At 43.0% G+C, this 27,805-nt stretch overlaps 1 long non-coding RNA gene across 1 annotated transcript; it reads left to right on the top strand.

Moving 5' to 3' along the window:
• Positions 1-4,288: 4,288 nt before the first annotated feature.
• On the top strand, positions 4,289-27,211 carry LOC108543869 (uncharacterized). Its single transcript, XR_001889690.1, has 2 exons — positions 4,289-4,466; positions 26,870-27,211. It is a non-coding gene; the product is annotated as an uncharacterized LOC108543869 (long non-coding RNA).
• Positions 27,212-27,805: the final 594 nt, after the last annotated feature.

Here is a 27,805-nt window from a genome sequence, read left to right as displayed (position 1 = left end):
ATGAGCCACCATGCCCACGCAAGTTATGCAAATTTCTGCAGCCTGCTTGAATTCCTACCCAGAAAACAGGCTTTTCTTTTCTACCACATGACCAGGCTGCAAATTTTCCAAACTTTTACACTCTGCTTCCCTTTTAAATATAAGTTCCAGTTTCCAGTTTTATTTCTTCTGCCACATACCCTAAATCATAACTCTCAAGTTCAATGTTCCACAGATCCCTAGAGCAGGAGCAGAATGCCTCCAAGTTCTTTGTTTAAACATAACAAAAGTGACCTTTGCTCCAGTTCCCAATAAGTTCCTCATCTCCATCTGAGACCTCATCAGTCTGTCCATCTCCATCCATATCACCATCAGCATTTGGGTCACAACAATTTAACAAGTCTCTAGGAAGTTTCGAACTTTCCCTCATCTTTTTGTCTTCTTCTGAGCCCTCCACGTTCTTCCAACTTCTGCCCATTACCCAGTTCCAAAGCCACTTCCACATTTTCAGGTGTCTTTATACCAGTGCCCCACTTCTAAATACCAATTTTCTGTGTTAGTTTGTTCTCACACTGCTATAAAGAAATACCTGAGACTGGGTAATTTGTAAAGAAAAGAGGCTTAATTGGCTCATGGTTCTGCAGGCTGTACAGGAATCATGGTTACATCAGTTTCTGGGGAGACCTCAGAAAACTTACAACCATGGCAGAAGGTGAAAAAGAAGCTGGCTTATCTTACGCTGCTAGAGCAGAAGGAAGAGAGAGAGGTGGGATGGGCTATTAAACAACTAGATATCAGGTTTGTTTGTTTGTTTGTTTGTTTTGAGTCAGAGTCCTGCTATGTCGCCCAGGCTGGAATGCAGTGGTGTAATCTCAGCTCACTGTAACCTCCACCTCCCAGGTTCAAGTGATTCTCATGCCTCAGACTCCTGAGTAGCTGGGACTACAGGTGGCCACCACTACACTTGGCTAATTTTTGTATTTTTAGTAGAGGCAGTGTTTCACCATGTTGATCAGGCTGGTCTTGAACTCCTGACCTCATGTGATCTGCTGCCTTGGTCTCCCAAAGTGCTGGGATTATAGGTGTGGGCCATGGCACCTGGCCGAATATAAATTTTAGTGCTTTTTCTTTTCTTTTCTTTTCTTTTTTTTTTTAAGATGGAGTCTCGCTTTGTCACCCAGGCTGGAATACAGTGGCGGAATCTCAGCTCACTGAAACCTCTGCTTCCCGGGTTCAAGCGATTCTCCTGCCTCAGCCTCCTGAGTAGCTGGGACTACAGACGTACCCTACCACGCCAGGCTAATTTTTGTATTTTTAGTACAGTTGGGGTTTCACCATGTTGGCCAGGCTGGTCTTGAACTCCTGACTTCAGGTGAGCTGCCCACCTTGGCCTCCCAAAGTGCTGGGATTATAGGTGTGAGCCACTGCATCCTCATGATATTAATAACTCTCTCACTCACTATCACAAGAACAGCACTGAGGGGATACTGCTAAGCCCCTTATCTAATCATCTTCCACCAGGCCCCACCTCCAACATTAGGGATTACATTTCAGTGTGAGATTTGGGTGGGGACATAGAGCCAAACCATATCACTGAGCAAAATAAATATTTTCTTTTCAGAAGAATGACAGTTAATATGTATTGAAGAAATGACAGAATTTTTTAAATCATGGTTTAGCCACCATCAGTGAAATAATCAGTTTTTCAAGGAGCATCAATGTATACTGAAAAAAGTGTGTGTGTGTGTGTGTGCATGTGTATGTGTGTGTGTAGCATTATACATAGAACGATAAAGCAAAGATGGCAAAATATTAATGATATTTAGTCTGTAACATGGATATACAAGTATTCTCTGTATCATTCCTTCAACTTCTTTGTATGTTTTCGATACCAGTGCCATTCCATGCTTGACTGGAGAATAGAAACTCAGTCCTAACCAGGAGATAATCCATCCCTTCAGTTACTAAGAGAACTTAGCATGTTTATTATTTTCCTACCCTTCTCAACCACAAAATTTACATAATGGAGGGAATATGTTGCTAGCTGATGAATTTAACAAAGGGCTTAATTTCCAAGAGCTGCAAGATGATTTGCTTTGCATGTGCGCAGAAAAGTTCTAAAGAACTAAAGAAAAGTGGCATTGGTGTTTCCGCACTCAAGTTCCCCAGGTGACAGGCACTACTTGGCACAAAGTAGGGAACCCGGTTGACTGATATTCTAAAATCAAAAATTAAATATCCAGCTACAGTCACAACTTCAAGTCTTAGAGTTGCATCATTCATATATTAAAGGATCATTGAATCCCTCTCTGTTCTCTATTTTTATTAATACACACGTCTCAAGAAAAATCAGAGTAAATGGCTAACATTAGATTGTGTCTTGTATTCATGGATAGCCGTTCTGATATTCTCTTCAGCTATGAACTGTATCCATGGTGGTAAGGGGAAAAGAAGGGGCTCATTATTTCTAGCAGAACTTTAGTGCAGTCCTCAAATTGACATCCTCTCTTATCTCATTTTTTTTAAATCCACTGTTTCTAAAGCCATAAAATAAAATGCTTGTACAGTTAGTAACTTTTGCATAAGCACGACAGCGATTTTTAATGTTTCTATTCTTATTGTAAACTATATTTAAACTAATCTTAATCATATCTAAATATCTTAATCACATCATTTCTAAATATGAAATGAGCTAACTGGTCTTTGCATATGAAACCAGATCTGACCTGTAACTGTACCTCCTTTTTTTGTTGTTTTGGAGACGGAGTCTCGCTCTGTCACCAGGCTGGAGTGCAATGGCACCATCTTGGCTCACTGCAACCTCCGCCTCCCGGGTTCAAGCGATTCTCCTGCCTCAGCTCCCAAGCAGCTGGGACTACAGGCGTGCACCACTACTCCCAGCTAATTTTTATATTTTTAGTAGAGACGGGGTTTCACCATGTTGACCAGGATGGTCTCAAACTCTTGACCTCATGATCTGCCCTCCCCACTCCGCCTCTCAAAGAGCTAGGACTACAGGCGTGAGCCACCGCGCCCGGCCTGACCGTACCATCTTTGTAGATGCACATCCTAATCTCCCTGGGGGACCACAGGTCTGCCTCAGTGATGGTGCTTAACAAACTGAAATGTATTGCTATTTTATGCTAGAAGAGGTCCATCCATCATGAGCCTGCCACAAACTCCAGGATGGGATAAGCTATTAGGTGGGTGCAAATGTAATGGCAAAAACTGCAATTAGTTTTGCATGCACCTAACAGCTCTGTAATCTGTGCTACAAAACTATCTGATGGCATCGGAAGAGAACAATAGCTGAACAAATATTGTATTAAATTGTAATTTCCAGAAAGAGTTTGTTGAGGAGGAAGAATAAACAATTCTGTAAAAAACGTTCAAGGATGCTGACTTTATCCATGCTAAGTCTTAAAATAATGGGTTTGGAGGAGCTTTAGTTTTAACGTTCTCTAACTTTAATTTTGCCTTATGGTGGTTGTGTTCAAAGTGGAGTACACACTCCTCTGGGTGTACATGAGAAGATTCACTGGAGAACACTGATTTATGTTTATTTTTCATCTAAAAACAAGATGGGAAGTAACCTTTACATATACTTAACGTACAGGTTGACACTGGTGTCATCTGTTTTAGTCAGAGTTCTCCAGAGAGACATAAACAATAAGAGATCTATAAGAGGAGATTTATTATGAGAATCGATTCACATAATTACAGAGGCTGAGAAGTCTCATGGTCTGCTGTCTGCAAGCTGGAGAACAGGAAAGCTGGTGGTGTAATGCAGTCTGAAGATAAATCCCCGAGAACCAGGGCAGCTGACAGTGTGACTCCCAGGCTCCGTCAGGGGGTGAGAAAAGAGAGCAGAAGTGCTGTCACTAAGACAGGTCCTTGACTCACCCACGTTCAGCCCCCGAGACCACCATAACTCCACCCTGATGGATGGAGCTTGTGGTAAAGTCTGTGGCCAGCACACCCTGGAGAAAGAACTGAGCGCAGATAAAAATCCCCTAACGAGGAGCATGCCCAGTCCGTCTAGGCCATAAACCCGGGTAACTCCCGCCTCATTATGCAGTTATTATAATAAAATTTACATGTGATTTTGCCCCCCTGAGTGGGCTTTCCTTAATGAATTATGAATTATGGGTAAAAACATGCCTGGTTTAATTTCAATGATACAACTATAAATGCCAATCGAATAACATCATCTTGTCACTCAAACACAGCCCAGGCTCAACTCCTCCCCACAAACCCCAGAAAAGCACTGAGCTCTGTCAAGAGGAGCCGATTTCACTTCCCAGAGATCAGCCCGCCCTCCCTTTGAGAGTGTGCAACTGTGCTTCAATAAGCCTTTTTTTGAGCTTGCATTTTGGTGTTAGTTTGCATTTCTTCGCTCACTATCACAAGAACCGAGACTGCTGACCTAGAGCTCTGGCTCTGTTGATCTCCTTGGTTGAAGGGCCCATCCCAACTCAGGATCCCCGGTAACAATAATACCTACTTTTTGATATAAGGATTCAATAATTTTTTAAAGTGCTGAGAACATGCTTGTTACATAGTAAGCACTTAACACACGCTGATTATTTAAATCTAAATCCTCACAACCGCCCTAAGAGGTACATATTATTATTCCCATCTTACAATAGATAAAATAAGCTCAGAGTAATTAATTTTCTTCAGTCTTACAGCAAGTAAGTGATGGTACTGGTATTTGTACTTATATTGAATGGTTTGACTCTAAAATTCTTCTTTTCTCTGTATCAAATAGCCCCATGAGGAATATCTATATATCTCTACATCTATGTGTGTGTGTGTGTGTGTGTGTGTGTGTGTATTTTAAATGAGAAGCTTATGGTAGAGACCAGGCTATCTGAGTCATGTACGATCATCATTACTATTTTGGTCAAAATATCTGGAAATCAGATTTGACAAAAATCACTTTCAGAATATAATGATTAAGATGATGAATTGTGATCTAAATGTTGAGAAGCTATTTTCTAAGATGTGGGAAAATCTGTAATACCTACGTGCAGAATGTGGCCTTGGAATTTCAAGTTTTATCACAATGACAACTCTTGTTACTGTCTATATATGAACAAATTTAAATCTCTACCTAATTTCTAAATTACTTACTACCTATACCATAGCTTTGTTCTTTTAGTTTACTTCTACCTGTGTGTAGCAAACACTAGAATACTTAAGCATTTAAAAAAAAAAAAATCAGAGATGCTTTACTTCTCTAAGCAAGGAAGCTGTTGAAATTGAAAGAACTGAGCAAGTATCAACAATGTAGCATACTTTGCTTTTTTCCTCATGCTGTAGATAACTGGAATAGTTCGGGCACCACATAGAAGCTCTTACATAAGTCTTATGCAAGACTTGTGAGCCAGTTCTTTCCCGAATCAGTGTCAGAGCTAATTCAGATATTTAAGGACCTTTGCTTCCTAATAATCTTGGTAAGCATGGCATGCACTTACTTAGTTCACTTCGGTTATTTTTAAATTACTTGGGTAAACACACACATTTACATTTATAAACATTCTTGCCAACACAGTGAAAGCTCACATTGTGTTCCTCCAAGTATGCTTAGCCTAGGTTGTGTAGGGGAAAGGGAGGGAGAGTTTCTCTATTGTGAACGCTATTTTCTGAATCTTTCCTGAAAACATATACATGCACTTTTTTTGAGACGGAGTCTCGCTCTGTTGCTCAGGCTGGAGTGCAGTGGCACGATCTCAGCTCACTGCAAGCTCCGACTCCTGGGTTCACGCCATTCTCCTGCCTCAGCCTCCCGAGTAGCTGGGAGTACAGGCGCCCACCACGAGGCCCGGCTAAATTTTTTGTATTTTTAGTAGAGACAGGGTTTCACCGTGTTAGCCAGGATGGTCTGGATCTCCTGACCTCGTGATCCACCCGCTTCGGCCTCCCAAAGTGCTGGGCTTACAGGCGTGAGCCACCGCGCCCGGCCCTGGATACGCTTTTAAAGCAAGCTATTGTTCACCAGGCCTTTTGTAGACCATAACTCCAGCATAGCTAACACATCTACTAACTGGCTCAGTGATTTGATTTTTCTTTTTTTTAATGAGGGAATTGAGGCAGCGAAAAGTTAAGCCACTATGCTTCAGGACAAAGAGAAAATTTGAAACAGAGGTTAGGTCTCAAAGATCCTGTTTGGACCACAAAAGTGAAGAGTAGCAAAGAGGAAACATAAAAAAAAATCAAAAGATACAATTGAAGGAAACTCCTCACCTCTTCATTCAGAGCACAGCCTTCTAGGACAGCTCTCTTATTCTTTGTCTTAGCAGTGTATCTCCACCTTAATGCAGAATTATAAGTGATCATTTTGCTCTCCAGATGGAGATACTGGGTCCTGTTTGCCTGTCTATAATATAAATTAGCTCAACACTGACTTGGGCAGCTATTGTTCTAAAGGCAGGGGATAGAGTATTAAACAAGCTGTCTGGGTTCATGCCTTGACGGAATTTACCAGAATGATATGGTTTAGCACAGTGATTCTCAACTCTGGCCGCAATTAGAATCAACTGGAAGCTTTTATAAATCTCATGTCTGGGTCCCACTCTCCCAGGGATCCTTATTCACTTGGCCTGGGGAGGAGGCAGGGTGCAGCTGTGGTCAAGAACTACTGGTCCGAGAAATACTACTGTGGGGCAGACAGCTGCTATGCAAGGTGTTATGTGATCATATTCTTTATTTCTTTATTCCAGCTGTTTTCCCAGTGTATATTCACATGGGAGATGAGTTCATATAGTTCAAAGATGAACATTTTTTATCCAAATAGTTAAATATTTTTTATGTGCACTTAAAAATATGTAACTGGCAGCCGGGCGTGGTGGGTCATGCCTGTAATCCCAGCACTTTGGGAGGCCGAGGCAGGCAGATCACAAGGTCAGGAGATCGAGAGCATCCTGGCTAACACCATGAAACCCTGTCTCTACTAAAAATACAAAAAATTAGCTGGGCGTGGTGGCAGGCCCCCCCCACCAGCTACTCGGGAGGCCGAGGCAGGAGGATGGCGTGAACCTGGGAGTCAGAACTTGCAGCGAGCCGAGATCGCGCCACTGCACTCCAGTCTGGGCGACAGAGTGAGACTCCGTCTCAAATAAATAAATAAATAAATAAAAATTATATATATATATATATAACTGGCATGTCAAACTTATGAATGCACAAATATTTTGCTCAATACTGAAGGAGAGGCGAAATTGTATCTCTGCCTTCAGGGTTTTTGGCTAGGCTTGAGGATTTAATTGACCAAAGACAGATTAACAGGAGAAATGCATATACATTCATTTAATATAAGTTTTCCATGACACAGAAGCCCTCATAAGACCCAAACAAACAATTGGGGTAGAACACATATATTGAATTGGACAAACAGGAGTAAATTATTAAAGTGTGACAAATGGAAGGGGCTTGGGCTGGGTCAGTTATGGTGGAAAAGTAACTAGGAAGATAAGGATTAGTTTAAGAAAGTTTCCACAGATTGGTCTGAATTTTCACTCCCCATTTCTAGGGATAAGAGTGTTACTTTCTTTGTGGTATACGAAGGACATCTTCCATATGGGGATTTATGCCTTCCTTTAGGAAGAAAAAGGGAAGATCAGAGGGTCCTTCTCATACCTACTATTTTTTTCAAGTGTCTACAGCTCAAAATAATCCTCATGTCACACTGGCAGATTTTGGAGTGGCGTAGTCTGGCAGTTTTCAGTATGAAAGTTCCCTTTAAAATAATGAATGAAAACTTACAGGTGTGTCAGATTCAAGACAAATATTAAATACATAATAGTATAGGTACTATGAGGATACTGCAAAAATCATGAAGTTGGTATGAGATTGACACTTAGGAAACAGGGCATGGGGAAATCAATGTGCTGGCATGAACAAGTCATGGTTGATCTATATTATTCTTGGTGATGGCCCATACATCACTTTCAAGACGAGAAACAAGTGAAACTGACTCTATTCGATTCCCTAAGTCATCATTTTACCAATGGCCATCTCACTGGATCACCCATTTGCTAAAAGCCAGTTCACTGAATAATTGACTAACCAATCGGCCCAAAGAATACTGACAGACAGATACCTTAAAACAGATCTTTTAGTGTTTCGCTTTGAGAAGTGGAAGAAAATGCACAGGAAAGAACTGGGATAGGACATAAATTCTCAAAAATAAAGAAGAGAGTAAGTTGCAGTGAAGTTGGGCTCATCCTGTCCCACCATTACAGGATCCTTGGGGTGTCGCTTTGCCAGCTGGAAACCTCTGTGGCCAGTGGTGCCTTTGCCTGAGTTTTGCTTGGGGCCCTCTGGGCTCATTCCACCACTTGGCCTGACAGGCTGCATTCAGCTCGTGGTACCAGCCTGGATCCCCCAGGCCTACCAAGGGCGAGCCAGGTGTGCAGCGGCAAGGGGTGTGTGAGCAAGCAAGGGGTCTGGCCACTGCGCACAGCCAGGCACACCAGCTGCAGTGGGGCAGGCAGCTCCAGGTGCTAGCATGGGCACTGGCTCCCTGCAAGGCTATAGCTGGACCAGGTGTACCACAAGCAGCTTCCACAGCTGACACTGGGGAACATGGTGGCACCCAGAAGCTTGGAGACAGCAGGAACTCCAGAGCCCCAAAAGAGGTGTCACAGTCCTGGTGTGGGGAGCTCTTAGGTCCGGACTCCCTGAAGGGTCACAGCTCTTCTCTCCTCTCTTCTCTCTTTGTCACCCACAATAAGCAAGGGGCGTGTTTTAGCCCTGTTTGTGTTACAGCTCTTTTAGCCTTGCCATTCGGAGGGTTCCAAGTTCTTGTCTTGCATCGAGGAAAAATGAGGTACGTGAACAAGTGGAGGGTGAGAAAGGTGGAGAAGAGCTTTACTGAGTGACAAAACAACTCAAGGAGACCAACATTGGGTAGCTCCTCTCTGCAGTTGGTTGTCCCATCATCTTCCCAAGTCTGGCTGAGTCTGGGGTTTTTATGGTCTTTAGAGGGGAGGAAGTGCGTGTTGACTGGTCTATGGGCAGCCATGGGAGGGCCCGGAGAAAGCACCACAAGTTCCCACTCCGGTCCATGGGACCGGCAGACTGGCCCCCAGGCTTCAGGTCCTCCCTAGCTTGAAGGTGGGGCTTCACTGGCGACCCACCTCCTTCTGCCCAGAAGCCTCTCTGCCTCCTGCTACCATTCAGGATGCCCAGGCTGCTCATGTCAAGGGGCACCTGCAGGCCAGCCCCAAACTGCCCTCAGCCTCCCTTGGCCTCTCTCCTGTGCTCGTTGGTAACCAAAGTTCAGAGGGGGCCGAGGTGGCAGGGGACTGGCATGTCAGCGCTGTCCTGAGTGTGCGCACACATGGCCAGGCTGCAACAGCCCCCAAGCTTGGCCCCAACCTTGCTTCAAAATTGGAGTGGGTGCCAGGAGCAGGGAAAGGCCAGGCTGCGGGAGCAGACACCCCTGAGACTACAGGGCTTGGTGGGCCTTCCCAGGCCCCCAAGAGTGCAGAGATGCCCAGGTTTACAGCCAGAGCTTGGGCAGCTGCAGCTGTGCCCAGGAGGTTCCCGCTGGCTCCCTGGAGTGTGCAGCCCTGCCCTGGCAGTGCCTCCCCACTACAGTCGGTGTCACGGCAGTGGCCACTCTAGATGGGCTGCTGCTCCCATCACCATTGTACCTTAAGAAACGTTTTCTAGGGTCTGAAATTTAAAACCAACTGAACCACTTGAAATTCACATCCAACTGAGCTGAGCTTAGAAATTCATGATGAGATGATTCTGTGATGCTGAGGAGAAACTAAAATAAAAGAAAACCCTCAGTAATGTAACAGTGGATCACAGTGAATTGATTTTGCTGAAATGGCTTTTTGTGAATTAGCTGCTTAACAAAATAGATTTGCTTTAGAATAGCAGCTACTGTCCTTATAGAAAACTGGAATAATTTTATTGTAGGCAAGTCTTTCTATGTAAGTCCCCTCCTCTAGACTGCTAACTTCTGGAGGTGTATCACATCTTTGTATTCTCTCCAACAGCTTATTCATTGTATTTGCTGGTGAAACAGCAATGAGCCCTACTAAGATACATTTGGGACAGTGCCCATTTCCATTGCAATTCAGGGCACACAATCTCAAATCCAAGTATCACTTCAGTCTAGCCAATCCAAATATCTGTCTATAAATAAAAATGATGAATAGGACATCTATTTATCTTTGAATATGATGTAACTGTTAACTAGGATTTAAAGAAACAAATAAGGCCGGGCGCGGTGGCTCACGCCTGTAATCCCAGCACTTTGGGAGGCTGAGGCGGTCAGATCATGAGGTCAGGAGATCAAGACCATCCTGGCTAACACGGTGAAACCCCGTCTCTACTAAAAATACAAAAAATTAGCCGGGCGTGGTGGCAGGCACCTATAGTCCCAGCTACTCTGGAGGCTGAGGCAGGAGAATGGCGTGAACCTGGGAGACGGAGGTTGCAGTGAGCCCAGATCAGGCCACTGCACTCCAGCCTGAGTGACAGAGTAAGACTCCGTCTCAAAAAAATAAATAAACAAACAAATAATTAATTGAAAAAAGACTAATTCACACTATAGATCATGAGCTATGTACATTTAATCATAAAATTCAATTAATAATTTAATTGAGCAATCTTTAATATACAGTTAAGAATTCTAATATTGTTAGGTGGTTAGATATTGTTAGGTGCAGCTGGGAAGGGGTGAGAGAGGACAGCAGAAGGGCTGTCACTAAGACAGGCCCTGATCCACCTATGTTCAGCTCCCAAGACCACCCTAACTCTACCCTAATGGATGGAATCTGTGGTAAAGTCTGTGGCCAGCACATCCTGGAGGAAGAAGAACTGGGCACAGATAAAGATCCCTTAAAGTCATGAATGCCCAGTCCATCTAGGCTGTAACCAGGTAACTTCACCCTGACTATACAGTCATTACAATAAAATTTACATGTGTGTTTGCCCCCGAGTGAGATTTCCTAAATGAATTATGGGTAAAAAAAAAAAAAAAAATGCACAGTTTAACTTCAGTGATATAACCATAAACTGCCAATTAAATGACACCATCCTGTCAGTCAAACACAGCCCAAGCCTCGACTCCTCCCCATAAACTCCGTAAAAGCAGCTGAGCTCTGTAAAAAGGGGCTGATTTGCGGTGGCTCAGGCCTGTAATCCCAGCACTTTGGGAGGCTGATGTGGGTGGATCACAAGGTCAGGAGATGGAGACCATCCTGGCTAACACGGTGAAACCCCGTCTCTACTAAAAGTATAAAAAAATTAGCCGGGCGTGGTGGGGGGCGCCTGTAGTCCCAGCTTCTCGGCAGGCTGAGGCAGGAGAATGGCGTGAACCCGGGAGGTGGAGCTTGCAGCGAGCCAAGATCGTGCCACTGCACTCCAGCCCAGTCAACAGAGCGAGACTCTGTCTCACACACACACACAAAATAATAAAAAATAAAAAATAAATAAAAATAAAAGTAAATTAAAAAATAAAAAAAAAATATGGGGCTGATTTCACTTGGCAGGGATCAGCCCACTCTCCCTCTGAGAGTGCATTATTGTGCTTCAATGAACTTTGCTTTGAGCTTGCATTTTGGTGTTATTTTGCAATTCTTTGCTATCACAAGAACCAAGATTGCTGATCTAGAGCTCTGGCTCTCTTGATCTCCTTGGTTGAAGGGTCCATCCCAATGCAGTATCACTGGCATCATCACCAATTTATAATCCTTCCCTTCTAATGAATGTTGACTTGTTAACTTTCTCCCTTCGGGGTGACAAATAGAATTGTTTCTGTTCTAGTCTGATCAGAACTCTCATATCCAAGTTATATTGATCTTTTTTATGTGTCTTCTGTGCAATTCTGGTCTCAGGCTGTTTTATACTAAGATTGCCACTCTTATGTATTAAGTGCAGAAAACCATCTGTTGTGTTATAAATGTTCAAGGTGCTGGTTTTAGATACAGTCTTTGCCAGGGGTATTTATAGGGGTTGATTTCCTCAAAGGATCCCTCTGAAATGCATGCCACACAATGGGAAAGTCTCTTCTATTAGGTGACCTTGGATTTCTCTCTCTGACTCAAACTTCTGCCCTATTATGGCAATAGAAGCATTTAAACTTAGCAACTTCAGTCAGAAAGAGTAATTTCCTGATGGGATCTGAGCAGATTATGACCCTTTAACTTCTGTAAGTCAATTAACACCTGATGTTTGACTGACACTCAAGTCAAACATCATTAAATGCTTTACCAAGCAGCGGAACCTCAAGGTTTCATTGTTTAATCATTCACTACTAGTATGAGGACTGAACTAGCATTGTACAAGCTGAATAAATAAACAAAAACTCCCCAAACAATATACTACTTTAATATAACTGCCATGTTTGTCTATCTCCAAAAATATGATCCTTCTAAGAAATATTTTGTTTTAACCTAGCCAGTCAGTTAGCCAGAACAGAACTAGCCACAGACATTAAGGGAACTGGATAGCCACCCCAATACTAGGCAGATCCCTGTCTTAGTTTGTTAAGGCTGCTATAACAAAACACTTGGCCAGGCATGGTAGCTCACGCCTGTAATCCCAGCACTTTGGGAGGCCGAGGTAGGTGGATCACCTGAGGTCAAGGGTTCGAGACCAGCCTGACCAACACAGTGAAACCCTGTCTCTACTAAAAATACAAAATTAGCCAGACATGGTAGGAGATGCCTGTAATCTCAGTTACTCGGGAGACTGAGGCAGGAGAATTGCTTAAACCCAGGAGGCGGAGGTTGCAGTGAGCTGAGATCACGCCATTGCACTCCAGCCTGGGTGACAGAGTGAGACTCCATCTCAAAAACAAAACAAAACAAAACAAAACAAAACAAAAAAACCCCACAAAACACCTTAGACTGGGTCATTTATAAACAACAGAATTTTATTGCTCACAGGTCTGGAGACTGGGAAGTCCATGGTCAAGGCACCAGTAGATTCACTATCCAGTGAGGGCCCATTCCACATGGACGGTGCCTTCTGTGTGTCCTCACATGGCAGAGGGGGCAGAAAAGCTCCCTTGGGCTTCTTTTATAAGGACACTAATCCCATTCATGAGGGCAGAGCCCTCATGACTGAATCACCCCCAAAGGCTCTACCTCTTAATACTATCTCCCTGGAGTTCAGGTTTCAACATATGAATTTTAGAAGGACACAAACATTCAGTACATAGCAATCCTCACCCCCAGTTTTCCCCCTGACATTCCATAAGGAGAGGCATCTCAGTCATTACTTTGAATTTGAAACTCGGTTATTCCCATAAAGGGTTTTATATCATACTCCCAAAGGCTATCTCAACTGGGCTTAATGAACAGATACCTTGAAACAAGACAGGTTACTAGCAGATGGCTTAGGAATGGAAAATTTATCTTGGTGTTTTGTAAAATGAGGTAAAGAGGCAGGGACTGGGAAGACAATTGACTTGGTGGGGAAAGGGACCCAGAAATAGACATTGTCTCATTCCCAGCACCCGGAAGGGCTGCCTGATCCTAGACATTTTATGACCTTTGTGACATTAGCAGTAAAGCCTATAAAGAATCTCCAGGTCTAGAACTGCATTGCCCAACAGAATGGTGGTCTGCAATGATGGAAATGACTTCCATCCACTCTATCCAATATGGTAACCACTGGCCACGTGTGGCTATTGAGTGTACAAACTGTGGCTAGTACAAGTGAGGAGCTGAGTTTTTTAATGTAAATGTGTAAATATAAATAACCCCAGGTGGCTAGTGGCCACCAGAGAGTACAGGTTGGGACCATGTTCCCGATGACAGTTTTGTCTACATATTGCCAAAACAAAACAAAACTCTAATTTTTTTTTTTTTTAGAGACAAGAGTCTCCCTGTGTTGTCCAGGCTGGTCTTGAACTCCTGGGCTCAGGGCTCAAGTAATCCACTGCTTTGGCCTTCTAAAGTGCTGGAATTACAGGTATGAGTCACTGTGCCCGGCCTTATTATTACTTTTAATTCTAACAACAGGCCTTCAAGATAAATATGAATTTTTTTACACAATGAAGTTGAAATTCAGAGAGGTCATGAAGATAGTACAGGACAGAGCTGGAATTTAAACCTAGACCTGTCTGACTTTGAAGTCTATATTTTTTCCGCTACATCATACCAAAACTACCAAACAGATAAAATACTTAAAATTTTATCTATGTCTGCTTTTCTAGATCAAGCCATACATTTATTACATTTTATTAGCATAAAGAATACAATTTTTTCTCCGTCATTCTCTGTACCTATTTCTCTTTATTTGATACAACAGAAGAGAGTGACTATTGTCTACAGCAGAAGTAGTTTTCTTAGGAAACACAAATAGAATAATAAAAGGTAAGGACTAACTTATGACTAATAGAGGCATCAATTGCTACTAGCATTCTGAGATATAATTATTTTTAAAGTATATTAGGAAGAACAGTTGCATCTTCTCACTGCATGTTATTTGAGGTAACTATTGATAGCTGAACACTGATACGGATTAATCCCGGTATGACTCAGTTCAAATCCTATGTTCTTATGATAGGCCATTAGCAAATTAAAGAATAAGAATCCTACAGAGAGCTCAGTTGTAAGCTAATAATTAACTTATTAGTTCAAGGATGGTCTCAAGCTTTATCTGCCGGTGTCATTATTAAAAAAATACCAACTGCTTGAAAATGTAAGACTTATGAAAATCAAACATAAACAAATGTTTATGTATTTGAATAAATTCATGAGAAGCAATGTTAATTTTAGAGAAAGCAGAAGAGTATGATATATGTGACAACACAGTTGTAGACAGACCCCCAATTAATCAGTTTTAAGTGCTCATTTCAGTTATTGGATTTAGTCCTCTCAAACCAGACTTTAGAGGCTGTAAAATGAGCCAAAGTGAAACAAGAAAAGACTAAGTATCCAATTAGACCCACAGCACTATAGAAGGCTATGCTTTTGAACAAGCAAGGAGGGTCAAGGGCCAGCTATTTTAGGAACAATTGGTACCCAGAGATATCAGTTTAAAGGGAGTGCTTAGAAATGAAGAGTTAGCCCTCAGAAGAAAACCAGGCAATATACAAAGTAAAAGTTCACAGTATTTGGCAAACTAAAAGTGGGCCAGACATTCATAAAGAGCCCTTATAGGTGGGCAGTTGAGCACTGACAGGATAGGGGTCACTGCAAGGAAAGAAGTCAACAACAGAACCATCCAGCCACGAAGGAGACTGCAGCGTAGAACAAGAAAGTCTCTGGGAGGACAATATAGGAGCCAGGCCACTGAAGAGCTAGGGCGTCAAGAAGAAAGTCAAGGATGGGCTCAGTATGCAGCGGCACGTGAGCTCAATGCATGACGGACTCATTGCTGAGCAAGAGAGCAGCTCGCTCAGAGTCCTTAGAGTTCCCTTAGGAACAATGAGGTGCCAGCTGGTAGGCGTGAGGACTCGGAGCAAGAAAAAGCTCAGTTCAGTCTTTAAAGAAGGTGAGGCCACTTGGTGTGCAATCTTAGTAGAAAGAGTGGCCCTGCGGGAATCATCATGAATCATATCTCTCCCTGGGGGCTGCTGAAAAAGATCAGGGTGCCAGAGCCCTTACTTGCCATGGATAGATATGGACTTGGGCCATGGTACCTTGGAAGGTAGCAAGGATAGTAACCTTATTCTCTCAAGCTTCTCTTTCTCTACCTAAAGGCATAATCAGAGTTAACCAGAGATTTTCGTCACCCCAATTGGCACAGACACACTCTGAACCATAGGTGTTCTCTGATAGCAGTGGAAGATGATTCTCTTTTCCATTTAATATTTTTTATTATTCTCATTTTATTCATTTTTATTTATGCATTTTTTAGGGACAGAGTCTTGCTCTGTCACCCAGGCTAAAGTACACTGATGCAATCATAGCTCACTGTAATCTTGAACTCCCGGGCTCAAGCAATCCTCCCATAATTAGAACTACAGGCATATACCACCATGCCTGGCTTTTTTTCTTTTTTTTTTTTGAGATGGTGTCTCAGTATGTCACCCAGGCTGGAGTGGGGTGGTGCTCTCTCAGTTCACTGCAACCTCCACTTCTCAGGTTCAAGCAATTCTCCTGACTCAGGCTCCTGAGTAGCTGGGACTACAGGTGTGCGCCACCACACCTGGCTAATTTTTTTATTTTTAGTAGAGACAGGATTTTGACATGTTGCCCAGGCTGGTCTCAAACTCCTGACCTCAAGTGATATGCCCACCTTGGCCTCTCAAAGTGCTGGGATTACAGGCTTGAGCCACTGTGTGCACTCCCAGCTACTTTTTTTGAGAAATTTTTTTGTAGGGATGGGTGTCAGGCCTCTGAGCCCAATCCAAGCCACCGCATCCCCTGTGACTTGCAGGTATACACCCAGATGGCCTGAAGTAACTGAAGAATCACAAAAGAAGTGCAAATGCCCTGTCCCGCCTTAACTGATGACATTCCACCACAAAATAAGTGTAAATGACCGGTCCTTGCCTTAAGCGATGACATTATCTTGTGAAATTCCTTTTCCTGGCTTATCCTGGCTCAAAAAGCTCCCCCACTGAGCACCTTGTGACCCCCACTCCTGCCAGCCAGAGAACAATCCCCCTTTGACTGTAATTTTCCTTTACCTACCCAAATCTTATAAAACGGCCCCACCCTTATCTCCCTTTGCTGACTCTCTTTTCGGACTCAGCCTGCCTGCACCCAGGTGATTAAAAAGCTTTATTGCTCACACAAAGTCTGTTTGGTGGTCTCTTCACATGGACGCGCATGACAATGGGGTCTCACTATGTTGCCCAGGCTGGTGTCAAACTCCTGGCCTCAAGTGGTCCTCCTGTCTCAGCCTTCTCCAAAGTGCTGTGAGAACAAGTGTGAGCCACCACGCCAGGCCCTCTTTTCCACTTCAGTGTTTACTACCGCTGTAAGAACCAGATCCTACTATGTCTTTGGTGCCATCATTTGCACCCAGGAAAACTGCAAGAGTCCCTCTGTATTTGCTCCTCTGATTGGGGGGGGGTTGTGAGTACAAAAAGCCATATTCTTCCGGCAGCACAGGGTACCATGTCACTGATTATCTCCGCCATGCAAACCAGTAAAGGCATGATTTGGAAAAACTCACATATCTCGATGCTCTTCCACTAGAATCCATTTGCTCCCTTTCTGTGTCTACTGTGTTTCCCCACACAGTGTTCAAAAGTTGTGGCAGTTGCACTTAAGTGTTTACCTTGTTTTTTCTTTTTCTTTTTTTTTTTTTTTTGAGGCAGAGTCTCGCTCTGTCTCCCAGGCTGGGGTGCAGTGGCCAGATCTCAGCTCACTGCAAGCTCCGCCTCCCGGGTTTACGCCATTCTCCTGCCTCAGCCTCCCGAGTAGCTGGGACTACAGGCGCCCGCCACCTCGCCCGGCTAGTTTTTTTGCATTTTTTAGTAGAGACGGGGTTTCACCGTGTTAGCCAGGATGGTCTCGATCTCCTGACCTCGTGATCCGCCCGTCTCGGCCTCCCAAAGTGCTGGGATTACAGGCTTGAGCCAGCGCGCCCGGCCACCTTGTTTTTTCTTATTTGCTAGGAGATTTGGCTTCTGAGAGGAGTTAAAAAATGGGGAAAAAAAGTGTGGATGGGTGTATCTTGAAGTCCACTGTCAAAAACTTAGCAGTATGCCAGCTGTGGTGGCTCATGCCTGTAATCCCAGGACTTTGGTAGGCCAAGGCCCAAAGCGAGTTTGAGCCCAGGAGTTTGGGACCACCCCAGTTAACATGGCAAAACCCCACCTCTACTAAAACCATAAAAAATGAGCCAGGCATGGTGGTGCACTCCTGTGGACCCAGCTACTCGGGAGGCTGAGGTGGGAAGACTGCTTGAGCCCAGGAGGTTGAGGCTGCAGTGAGCTGTGACTGTGCCATTGAGCCCCAGCCTTGGTGACAGGAGTGAGACCCTGTCTCAAAACAAAACAAAACAAAAACCAAAAACTAAACTCAGCAGTGAAATCAGCAAATCTGCCTTTGCCTTCTCCAAACTTTATTGTCCACGGTCTTGCGTGTGACTCTCAAAGTTATCTTATCAAAATGCTTTGGTTTTAGTTTCTTCTTGGGATAATTAATTTGGGCTAGAGTCAACAGAACACCAGAGCTACTTGGAAAACAACAAATTAATCTCGTAATTACCATAGAAAACATTCAAACCAGAAAAAAATATTAAGAATATGCCTGTAGAAGTTTAGAAATATTTTCTGTAATAAAAAGAATGACATTTATATCCTACAGCATAGTATACCCAGAAGGAGGCAAAAACGCTACTGAACCGTGAGAAAGAACATTGCATGTTCTCTTTTTCAGTGAGAAAGAAAAGCTTTATCAGAGGCAGGCTGTTTTAAGGATTAATGTTCCTAGATGGAGATAAATCTTAACTATTGAAATAGTGTTTTCTCAGATCTAATTTAAAAAGTGTTTGCTTCTGGAAATCTCATACTTGTTCCTCTGTTTATAATTATTTTGAACATTTGCTTTCTGTTATCTGTGAAGAGATTTGAAAAAAGAGCAGACCTGTAGGACAGTGGCTTCAGGAGTGACCTCCCTTGGCTCAAACAGGCACTTGTTGGGTCACACCTCTGCATGATTTTTAAAAGTTAGCAGAAGTGAGAAGGGTAACTGAAGTTTCCAGAATCAAGAAAAACTACAAAAGAAGCTCATTTTATAAATGCTATTGTCTTATATAACCCCCTGGAAGACACCCAGTTCTCACTTCTAAGAGCTCTCATGAGTCAGTTTGTCATTTGATATTTTGTAGAGTTTGCAGTAAATTGGAAGACGTGAATTCTTCTACTTAACTTCAATGACAAACTATTTTGTGCTTTAGTTTCTTAAGAAACTCCCTATTTTATCTCTTTCCTATCTATGTCCAACCTACTCCCAACTTCTAGAACAGTTTCTTGTATGTAGTGAGTGCCCCATAATTGTAGAATTAAATCGAATTTGGGAAATTTTTCCTTCTTTTGAAAATGAAGCTAAAAAAATATGAAGCCAGGAAGTTTTACCAGTCTTCCCCACAAACACCCACAGACATCAGCCTCTCAAGCATCTGCCTTTACTGGGCTGGGGAGTGAGTATCCTGTCTTCCCTCCCCTTCCTTCTTCTTCCTTTGCTCTTCCTGCTCCTACCTCCTCCTCTTTCTCCCCTATCTGCTCCTGTTCCTTCCCTTTCTCCTCTTCCCTAACCTAGAATTTTCTAACCAAGAAATCTATACACACAAAGAACAACTGCCAATGGGAAAACAAGATATCACTTTATTAAGAGCTAGGCGAGGACTCAATCATCCCAATGCAACACTCTCTAGCAAGAGGAATTTGGAGAATAAAGTTGAAGTAAGGAAGCCTAAGTCCCTGTGCCTGACTCTAAGATTATCAGGGAGTCCACCTATGCTCCAAAACACATCAAAAAGGATATAAGGAGGCCAGGCATGGTGGCTCATGCCTGTAATCCCAATATTTTGGGAGGTTGAGGTGGGCAGATCACTTGAGGTCAGGAGTTTGAGACCAGCCTGGCCAACAAGGTGAAATCCCGTCTCTACTAAAAATACAAAAAGTAGCCGGATGTGGTGGTGCACACCTGTAATCCCAGCTACTCAGGAGACTAAGGCATGAGAATTGCTTGACCCCAGAAGGCGGAGGTTGCAGTGAGCCGAGATCGTGCCACTGCACACTGGCCTGGACAAGACAGTGAAACTCCGCCTCAAAAAAAAAAAAACAAAAATAAAGTAAGATCTTACAGCAAGTCAGCAGGGTCCACCAAGGTCTTTGACCAGAAGCAGAGAGTTTACCATTTACAGGAAACAGCAGTAGAGTGACTTGCATTTACAGGAAACAGCAGTAGAGTGACTTGCGTGGGTTTGTCCTTAACCACTCAGGAATTTCAGGAATTCCGACCATGGGTAAAACCCAATGCGGTGACACTCTCAAGTTCTCACCAACCAGGAAACCACTTGCTCTGCTTTGGGGAGGAGTTAGTGGAGGACTGGGCGTGGGCAGAAGAATGGACACATTTTGCTTCCCTCATGGACAGAGGGAGGAAGTGGGAAGGGGAGACTAAATGATCCTGGACAGGAAAGCATAGATCCAGAATTGTAATGTGAGTTTATGATCTTATTCTATTTCTATTTTACAGAGGAAACCACTCCACAGAGCTGTGATTTGCCCTGGGCCTTCCCACAATTCTAGAAACCCATGACTTGTCATCATTGCACGGTCACGTGACTCCCAGCTGGCTTCAGCCTCTCTGTTTCATCTCCCTTTACTCTCACCCTGCTGCTTCCAAATCAGACTTCTTTTCAGGTCCTTAAACAATCTCTGTACTTTTCCATCTCTGTGTCTTTGATGACTTTATTCCCTTTCCTCACTCCATCATTAACAAATGTACCCCTCAAGACTCAGCTCAGATGCCATTTCTAGGAGACACTCTGTTTCTGTGCCAAAAACAGTTAAGCCTTCATTTGTGTGTCCAAAGTGTGCCCCAGAGCAAGGATCTGGCAATCTGCATTTGAAACCTGGCTCCTTGGCTTCTTAGCTCCGACCTTGAGCAAATTACTTATTTTTTTGTTGTTGTCACTCAGTTTCCTAAAATATCATACAGGAGTTGTCATGTTGTATTAATGGACATAATATAAATAAAATAGGATAATGGCAAGTATCCATCGGTCACCAAAAAGGGAGCCTACTATTACTGCCTTTAGCTAGATTTTAGCACTGATGACAAAATATGGTTAAATTATATCTATTTGTAGACCTAAGTTATCCCTTCCCATTGATTATTCACTTGCTGAGGCTGCAACAATAGCTGCCCATTTTTTTTATCTCTTCCATCCCCACCCAGCTGTCTTGCACAATATATACTGTCAATACATGTCTGATCAACGGAGTGGACTGAATGTGCCAAAACAGACTTGACTCTTTATCAATGATACAGGAGCTAAAAAGAAATTATTTAGGCAGAGAGTGAGAGTTAGGGAGTCCTTGGCAAGGCTTCCCTTGTAACAAAAAGCAGCCCCCAAATGATTTCTTTTCTAACAAAGAGCAGCCTGTAAAATCTAGCTGTAAACACAGATAAGCAAGCTGGAAGCTTGCATGGGTGGATGACGGCGGCTGTGCATTGCAATAGGAGAAGGCTACCTGGCGGCCAGGCACGTTCAACATGGAGGCTCCATCTTCTCTTTTCTTTGTCACCACGAGTGCAGTAAAGGAACAGGCAACATGGCACTGGCCAGGTAGAGAGTCATCTGCATAATAAAAGATTAGGGTGGGGTGGCCAGCTATGCAAATGGCTCACCTGGTCTCACCAATCTCTCATGCCCTATGTAAATCAGACACCACCTCCTCAAGCTCATCTATAAAATCTTACACACTTGGCTGTGGATCAGAACACTTGATGGGGAGGCCCTCCCACTTTGCAGGAGAGAACTCTTCCTTTTCTTTTGTCAATTAAACCTCCACTCTTAACCTCACTGTTTGTGTGTCTGCATCCTTAATTTCCTTGGCATGATGCAACAAACCTCGGGTATTACAGACCAACGATGCTGCTTCAGCTCATAGATGGCAAACACCGCAATAACTTTTGCACCAACCCTAATGCTAAATTATTAATTATGGCCGGGCGCGGTGGCTCAAGCCTGTAATCCCAGCACTTTGGGAAGCCGAGATGGGCAGATCATGAGCTCAGGAGATTGAGACCATCCTGGCTAACACGGTGAAACCCCATCTCTACTAAAAGTACAAAAGCTAGCTGGGCGAGGTGGCGGGTGCCTGTAGTCCCAGCTACTTGGGAGGCTGAGGCAGGAGAATGGCGTAAACCCGGGAGGCGGAGCTGGCAGTGAGCTGAGATCCGGCCACTGCACTCCAGCCTGGGCGACAGAGCGAGACTCCGTTTCAAAATAAAAAGGAAAAAAATTATTAATTACTACTTACCTAAAAAATGAGAACCATATAATTAGTAGTGTAGAACACTACATGTATTTAGTCAAAATACCAAATAATCTAACTTTATGTATATGTCACATGTATTCTTAAAATTAATGCTTCACTTTAGTAAAGTATTATAAACTATTAATCATTCATCTTAACTTGTGCTTAGCCTTTACTGGAAGTTCAGTTCTCTCCAAATTTTTTTTCTCCACCTGGTTAAGAACGGTTTTCTTTGGATTTAATCTGGTTTTTCTATTGTAGATCACATCTAATCAACGTAGTTGAATAGACTCAACAAACCAGTAAGAGGTTGTTGAAGTATCATTCGTAACAAAAGGTAACAACAGTTCCTTATAGGCCATATCTCATGCCTTCTGTTTTACTGGTGCAAGTTTATGCCCCAGGAGGGTTAGGAATGGCATCTGACACCGCCGTGGAGCAGACAGACCCCTTTTGTAAGTGTGTATTTGTTTCAACCACATGCCTCTTAAGCTCACTCAAAAAAAATAAAATTAAAAAAAAATTCCTGTGAGTATAGGAACTTTGCATCACATTCGCTCTACAACGTCTTTAAAGGCAGCGATGACTCCAGAACACAGAGGAGACAAACAAGGCCCCTTTGTTCCAGGCGTGCACTCCTTAAAGAGCAGTTCCAAGCCCATCAGCCTGAGGGGCCAGGCAGTTGGCCCCGGGGGAGCCTGCCAAACACCCAGAGATGCTTCCCGGGAATCTTCTGCTTTTGCTGAAGTGTTGACAGGCTCTTGAGCTGAGAGCTCAGGCGGTTGATAGGAATATATAGCTCAGATAGTCAGAAATCAACCTACTCAAATTTCTCAGACCATTCTCTCCTTCGTTTCTCTCTTTTTAACTATCCAAGTCCAGATTTTCTTTTAAAAACCTTCCTCCCAGAAAATGTCTGCCTGCTTCCCCTGGGGTGACGAAATAAAAGGCTTAAGGTGCTTTAAGGCAAATGGAGTCACTTCCCCTCCCTTCAGCTCTCAAGTTCTGCTGATTCCAAGGGGTGGGCAGGGAGGGCCAGCAGTTGGCGGCCACCCCTTCCCTATCTCCTCTCACTTGGTATCTCCCTGGCCTCACCCTCAATCAGGTCTTCCAGGACCATACAGGGAAATGAAGAATACTGTTCGCTTACAAAGAATGTGGGAATCCCTGCAGTCCATGAATTTTTGTTTCTATTTTACTTTCTTCTCAAAAGCCTTTTATTTTCTTTTTTTTTTTTTTTTTTTGAGACGGAGTCTCGCTCTGTCCCCTGGCTGGAGTGCAGTGCTCTGCCTCCCAGGTTCATGCCATTCTCCTGCCTCAGCCTCCCGAGTAGCTGGGACTACAGGTGCCCGCAACCGCGCCCGGCTAATTTTTTGTATTTTAGTAGAGACGGGGTTTCACCGTGGTCTCGATCTCCTGACCTTGTGATCCGCCCGCCTCGGCCTCCCAAAGTGCTGGGATTACAGGCGTGAGCCACTGCACCTGGCCAAGCCTTTTATTTTCTAAAAGCACATACAACATAAGCCCATTCTGATGACTTTAGGAACATCTATTCCTCAATGCAAAGATATTAATGCTAGATAATAAAGCCCTGAGTTCGTACATTTAAAAGTCCAGAGAGTGAGGAGTGAGGGGAGAGAGAGAGTAGAAAAACGCTAGCTGCCTTAATACTGATTTTCCTCTTCTACAAGCCCTTGATATTTAACTAATGTACCCTACCTTCCTCAAGTTCCCCAGCAGCTAAGGAAGGCCATGTGACTAATTCTGGCCAATGGGATGTAAGAAATTCGAAGCACATTTCACAGAGCAAGTTAGGAACACACCCATTCTTCCAGCCTTTCCTCAACCCTGCTGTCTGGACCAGGGACTTGGTGTCAAAGGCAACGTCCCAGAAGAAACCTCATGCAATGCAGTGAAATACCAGCCCTGAGACCCTATCTCTGAACTCTGGGGTAAAAGAGCAATACATTTGTATCTTGTTTATACCACTGTTAATTTGAGTTTCAATTTTATTTCATGAACCCAGTCATACTTTAAGCCAAGGTGGATTTTCCACAAAGCTAATGGAGCAGAACTTTAGAAACCCTCAGTTGTGTCAGGCGTGGTGGCTCACGTCTGTAATCCCAGCACTTTGGGAGGCTGAAGCAGATGGATCACCTGAGGTCAGTAGTTCGAGATCAGCCTACCCAACATGGTGAAACCCCATCTCTACAAAAATACAAAAATTGGGTGGGCGTGGGCGTGTTGGTGTGTGCCTGTAATCCCAGCTACTGGGGAGGCTGAGGCAGGAGAACTGCTTGAACCTGGGATGCAGAGGTTGTAGTGAGACAAGACTGCACCATTGTACTCTAGCCTGGGCAACAAGAGCAAAACTTCATCTTAAAAAAAACAAAAAAACAAAAAACAAAAAACGAAACCCTCGCTTGCCAGGATGACTCCAAAGCCTGAGGAGGAACCCCGACATTGGGGTCACATGGTCATCTTATACTCTTTTCTTTAAAGAGTTCCTCAATTGTATAAACCTCACAACTCATCCACGATAAGCCAGTCAGTCTTTTCACATGTGCCTCTTGCATGGGGCATGGAGCACAGTCAATAGTTCAGAGTTTCTCCTGCTTCAGATCATCTACTTGGTGACATTTAGGAATAGCACAGCCCATTCTTTCTCAAAGTACATTCCTAGATATTAATAATTGTTATAAGAAAAAAGAGTAACAGAAAAATATAATATTAGCTAATATATTTTTGTCTATGTTTTTAACTACAGTATTTCTCAGAGAAAGCAATGTGAGAATGTGCCTAGTGAATATCCCAGCACAAGAGAAGGCTGTATTTCCTAAAAGTATTGAACCACCAAACCCCCTTTTTAAGTAGTTTGTGGGTTATATTTTTGTGAAGCATGATTTGAAAGCACTCTCCTGATATCAGCGGCAAATATTTGTTTACTATCTCTTGGGGAAACTAAGTTTTTTGTTTTGTAGCATTAGTGGAAGAAGGTGATTTTTCTTCCTGATTTTATTGTTTAAAATTGCTCCCTGTCTGGAGTTTGCTGTTCAGTAAGCATTGATTCCAGCAATATTGTCATTTCTGCATTGACACTGGTGCATCTCTCAGGTCTCCAACAAAAGCTAAGAGTGACATGTACAACATGTTAGATCACCTGTGGGGGAAAGGGTGTGAGTTCAAGGGAGTTGGAGTCACACTGAGGTTTCATCTCCCATGAGGAAGATCTTTGATGGTGGTCTACAGAAAGCTACAACCACAATGCAGACGTAGTTCTGCAGAAAGGACCGATTTCTGTGCTTATATCAGTGCTTGGAGAAACCTCCAGGCTCATTTATGTGAGTCACATTTTCATTACAGGAAAATAATTGACACCAGGCTTCTTGTCTTTAACTGAAATTTAAGCATTTACACCTGTATTCATCTTCTAGGGTTTCTGTAAGAAAGTATCATAAACTGCATGGCTGCATGTACCCTACCTTTCTCAAGTTCCCCAGCAGCTAAGGAAGGCCGTGTGACTAATTCTGGCAGAAATTTATTTTTTCATAGCGCTGGTGACTGGAAGTTCAAAGCCAAGGTGTCAGCAGTCCTTGCCTCCTCCTACCTTCTGGTGGTGGCCATTGATTCTTGCCATTTCTTGGCTTGCAACTGCACCACTTCAGTCTCTGCCTCTTTCCTCGCATGGCATTTTCCTCTTTACAGGTGTTAGGAATGCAACATGCTTTTTGGAGGGGGCACAATTCAATCCATAGTAATACCAAAGACTCCTTAATTTTCTGTAGGGCAGCATAATGTCATGATGGACAGAGCTCTGAATTAGGAGTCCGAAGTCCTGAGTGGGCCGTTATCAAATCTCCAGGCTACATATCTATATACATAAACAAGGATAACAATACACTCCTTGACTTCCCTGTAAGGGTTGTAGCAAAGATATAGAAAAGTGCTCTGTAGCCTTTCAATGATGATAGAAGTGTTATTGTCTTCAAAGAGAAACATGGCTAATGTGGGTAATTGAAATTTGGCATATGATCTCACACCTTACTTTAGACAATCATTTTGACCTCTACCTCATTCATCTCTGTACTAGACAAGGACATAATTTTGTTTACATTGCTGCCCTTGCACTCTCTACTAAGGGATGTTAGATGATGAGGAAAGTCCTTGTTGGTGCAGCCAATTCTCAAATTGAATCTGAAGCATCCAGTAATGGGAAAATGTCCACATTGCTTTAATAATAATTCGTTAATGGAGTTTCAACTTGGGGTAAAAGACTGAAAAATGCCAGAAGACTTTTTCTAAAAAAATAAAAGCAACTACCTATTAATTAATCTAAAATTACTCAGCTTCAGTTGCATGTGCCTTTAACATGATAATAAGGGAATAGTAGGGCCATGGTTCATAAACTAGTGTCTTCGTCTCTAGAAGCATTGGTGATAGTAATGGGAATTTTGCAGGCTAGTTGAGTTTTGCAGAAGTTTCCCAGATCATATTTTCATTTACTTAGTGCAGGGTAATTCAAATGTTCATCCTTTTTCTTTGGATAGAATTTATTACATCGTTTATCAATAGTAATGCTGGTTATCTCATGTTGGGTAAAAGTTCTCTTTGGCAATCATATATCAATCCGAATAAATAAAAAAAAAGTTACTTATAATGTGCAATTTTTTGATGTGCAAAATCTTATAAAGCATGGGGATAAAGGGAGATCGAGATCTTAAACAGGGATTCTTGATGGTTAAAATATTGAGAAAAGAGTGAAGTTGAGGGTGAATACTGATCACATGATTCCGCTTTAGTGAACATTGGAAAAACAAGGCAGGCTTCCAAACACTCTGTTCTATTTGTACTTCAACTCATTACTTGACTTAAATGCCTTTTAACTCTGACCTTCTAGAATTTCCTGTACAATCTTCCACTGTTTAAAATGAAGTTGCCTGATTGATTTCTTTACCATTTCAGAATGTCCTGTATCATTTTAATGACTCTGGAGTGTGACTTTGTTCTCAGCACAATGAGTAACGAAGCCAAAACACTGGAGAATACATTTATGTATTCAAGAAAACCTCAGACAGGGCAGAATGCCTTCATAATGCAGTACATTAAAATCAGACGAAGCCTCGAAGGACAGAATCACCGACCCTGAAAAATCTCAAGCTGGAAATCAGAGTGTACTACAGAAGACAACAGCGTTTGAGGACACTTGCTGAAGCAGCCTCCTCTCCCTTACGGTCTGATAATCCCACACGGTTTTACCAAGCTCTCTGGCCTTCCCTGAACGTCAATAAAAACTGCATCCCCCGACTTTCGTTGGTGGTTTCTTCCCTAAACTTTAGGGAAGTGGTGGTTTATGTGGTGTTATCTTCCCTAAGCTTGAATTTAATATGATCTTACTTAGGCATTTCTCTTAGAGAGTAGGTCATTGTAACGAAGCGTTTTTCACCCTCTGGGAAAGAGGTTTCTACATAAGGGCCAGGCCGTGTTTTCCCTTTCATCCAGTGATTTCACCATAAGCAGCCTCTCATCTTCACTTTTCCCAACAATTTTCTTAAAATTAGTGTATTTTTTTTGCAGGACCGGATCTCACATTACATTCTCTAGTCGGGGGTCGGGGGTGGGATGTGAAGTGAGAACAAAGAACGATAACTCCCGAAGCGATTTTTTTTTAATGTAAACTTTGTTAGGAAGCATAACATACACACGTGCCAACACAAAGGGTGCAACTCCACGAAATTTTATGCAGACACTCACTCATGGAACCACAACTAGAACAGGAAATAGGATTTTGCCAGGACCCCAGAAGCTCCTATAAGGCACTTTGCAGTCACTCCCCTCCCCACCCCCGCCAGAACATAACAAGTTCATTTTCTGACTTCTATCACTGTAGATTAATTTGCC

Source organism: Rhinopithecus bieti, unplaced genomic scaffold (assembly GCF_001698545.2).
Source record: "Rhinopithecus bieti isolate Rb0 unplaced genomic scaffold, ASM169854v2 scaffold_25360, whole genome shotgun sequence".
Taxonomy (NCBI): domain Eukaryota; kingdom Metazoa; phylum Chordata; class Mammalia; order Primates; family Cercopithecidae; genus Rhinopithecus; species Rhinopithecus bieti.
The sequence above is the reverse complement of the archived record's forward strand: the minus strand, read 5'-3'. Positions and strand labels throughout refer to the sequence as shown.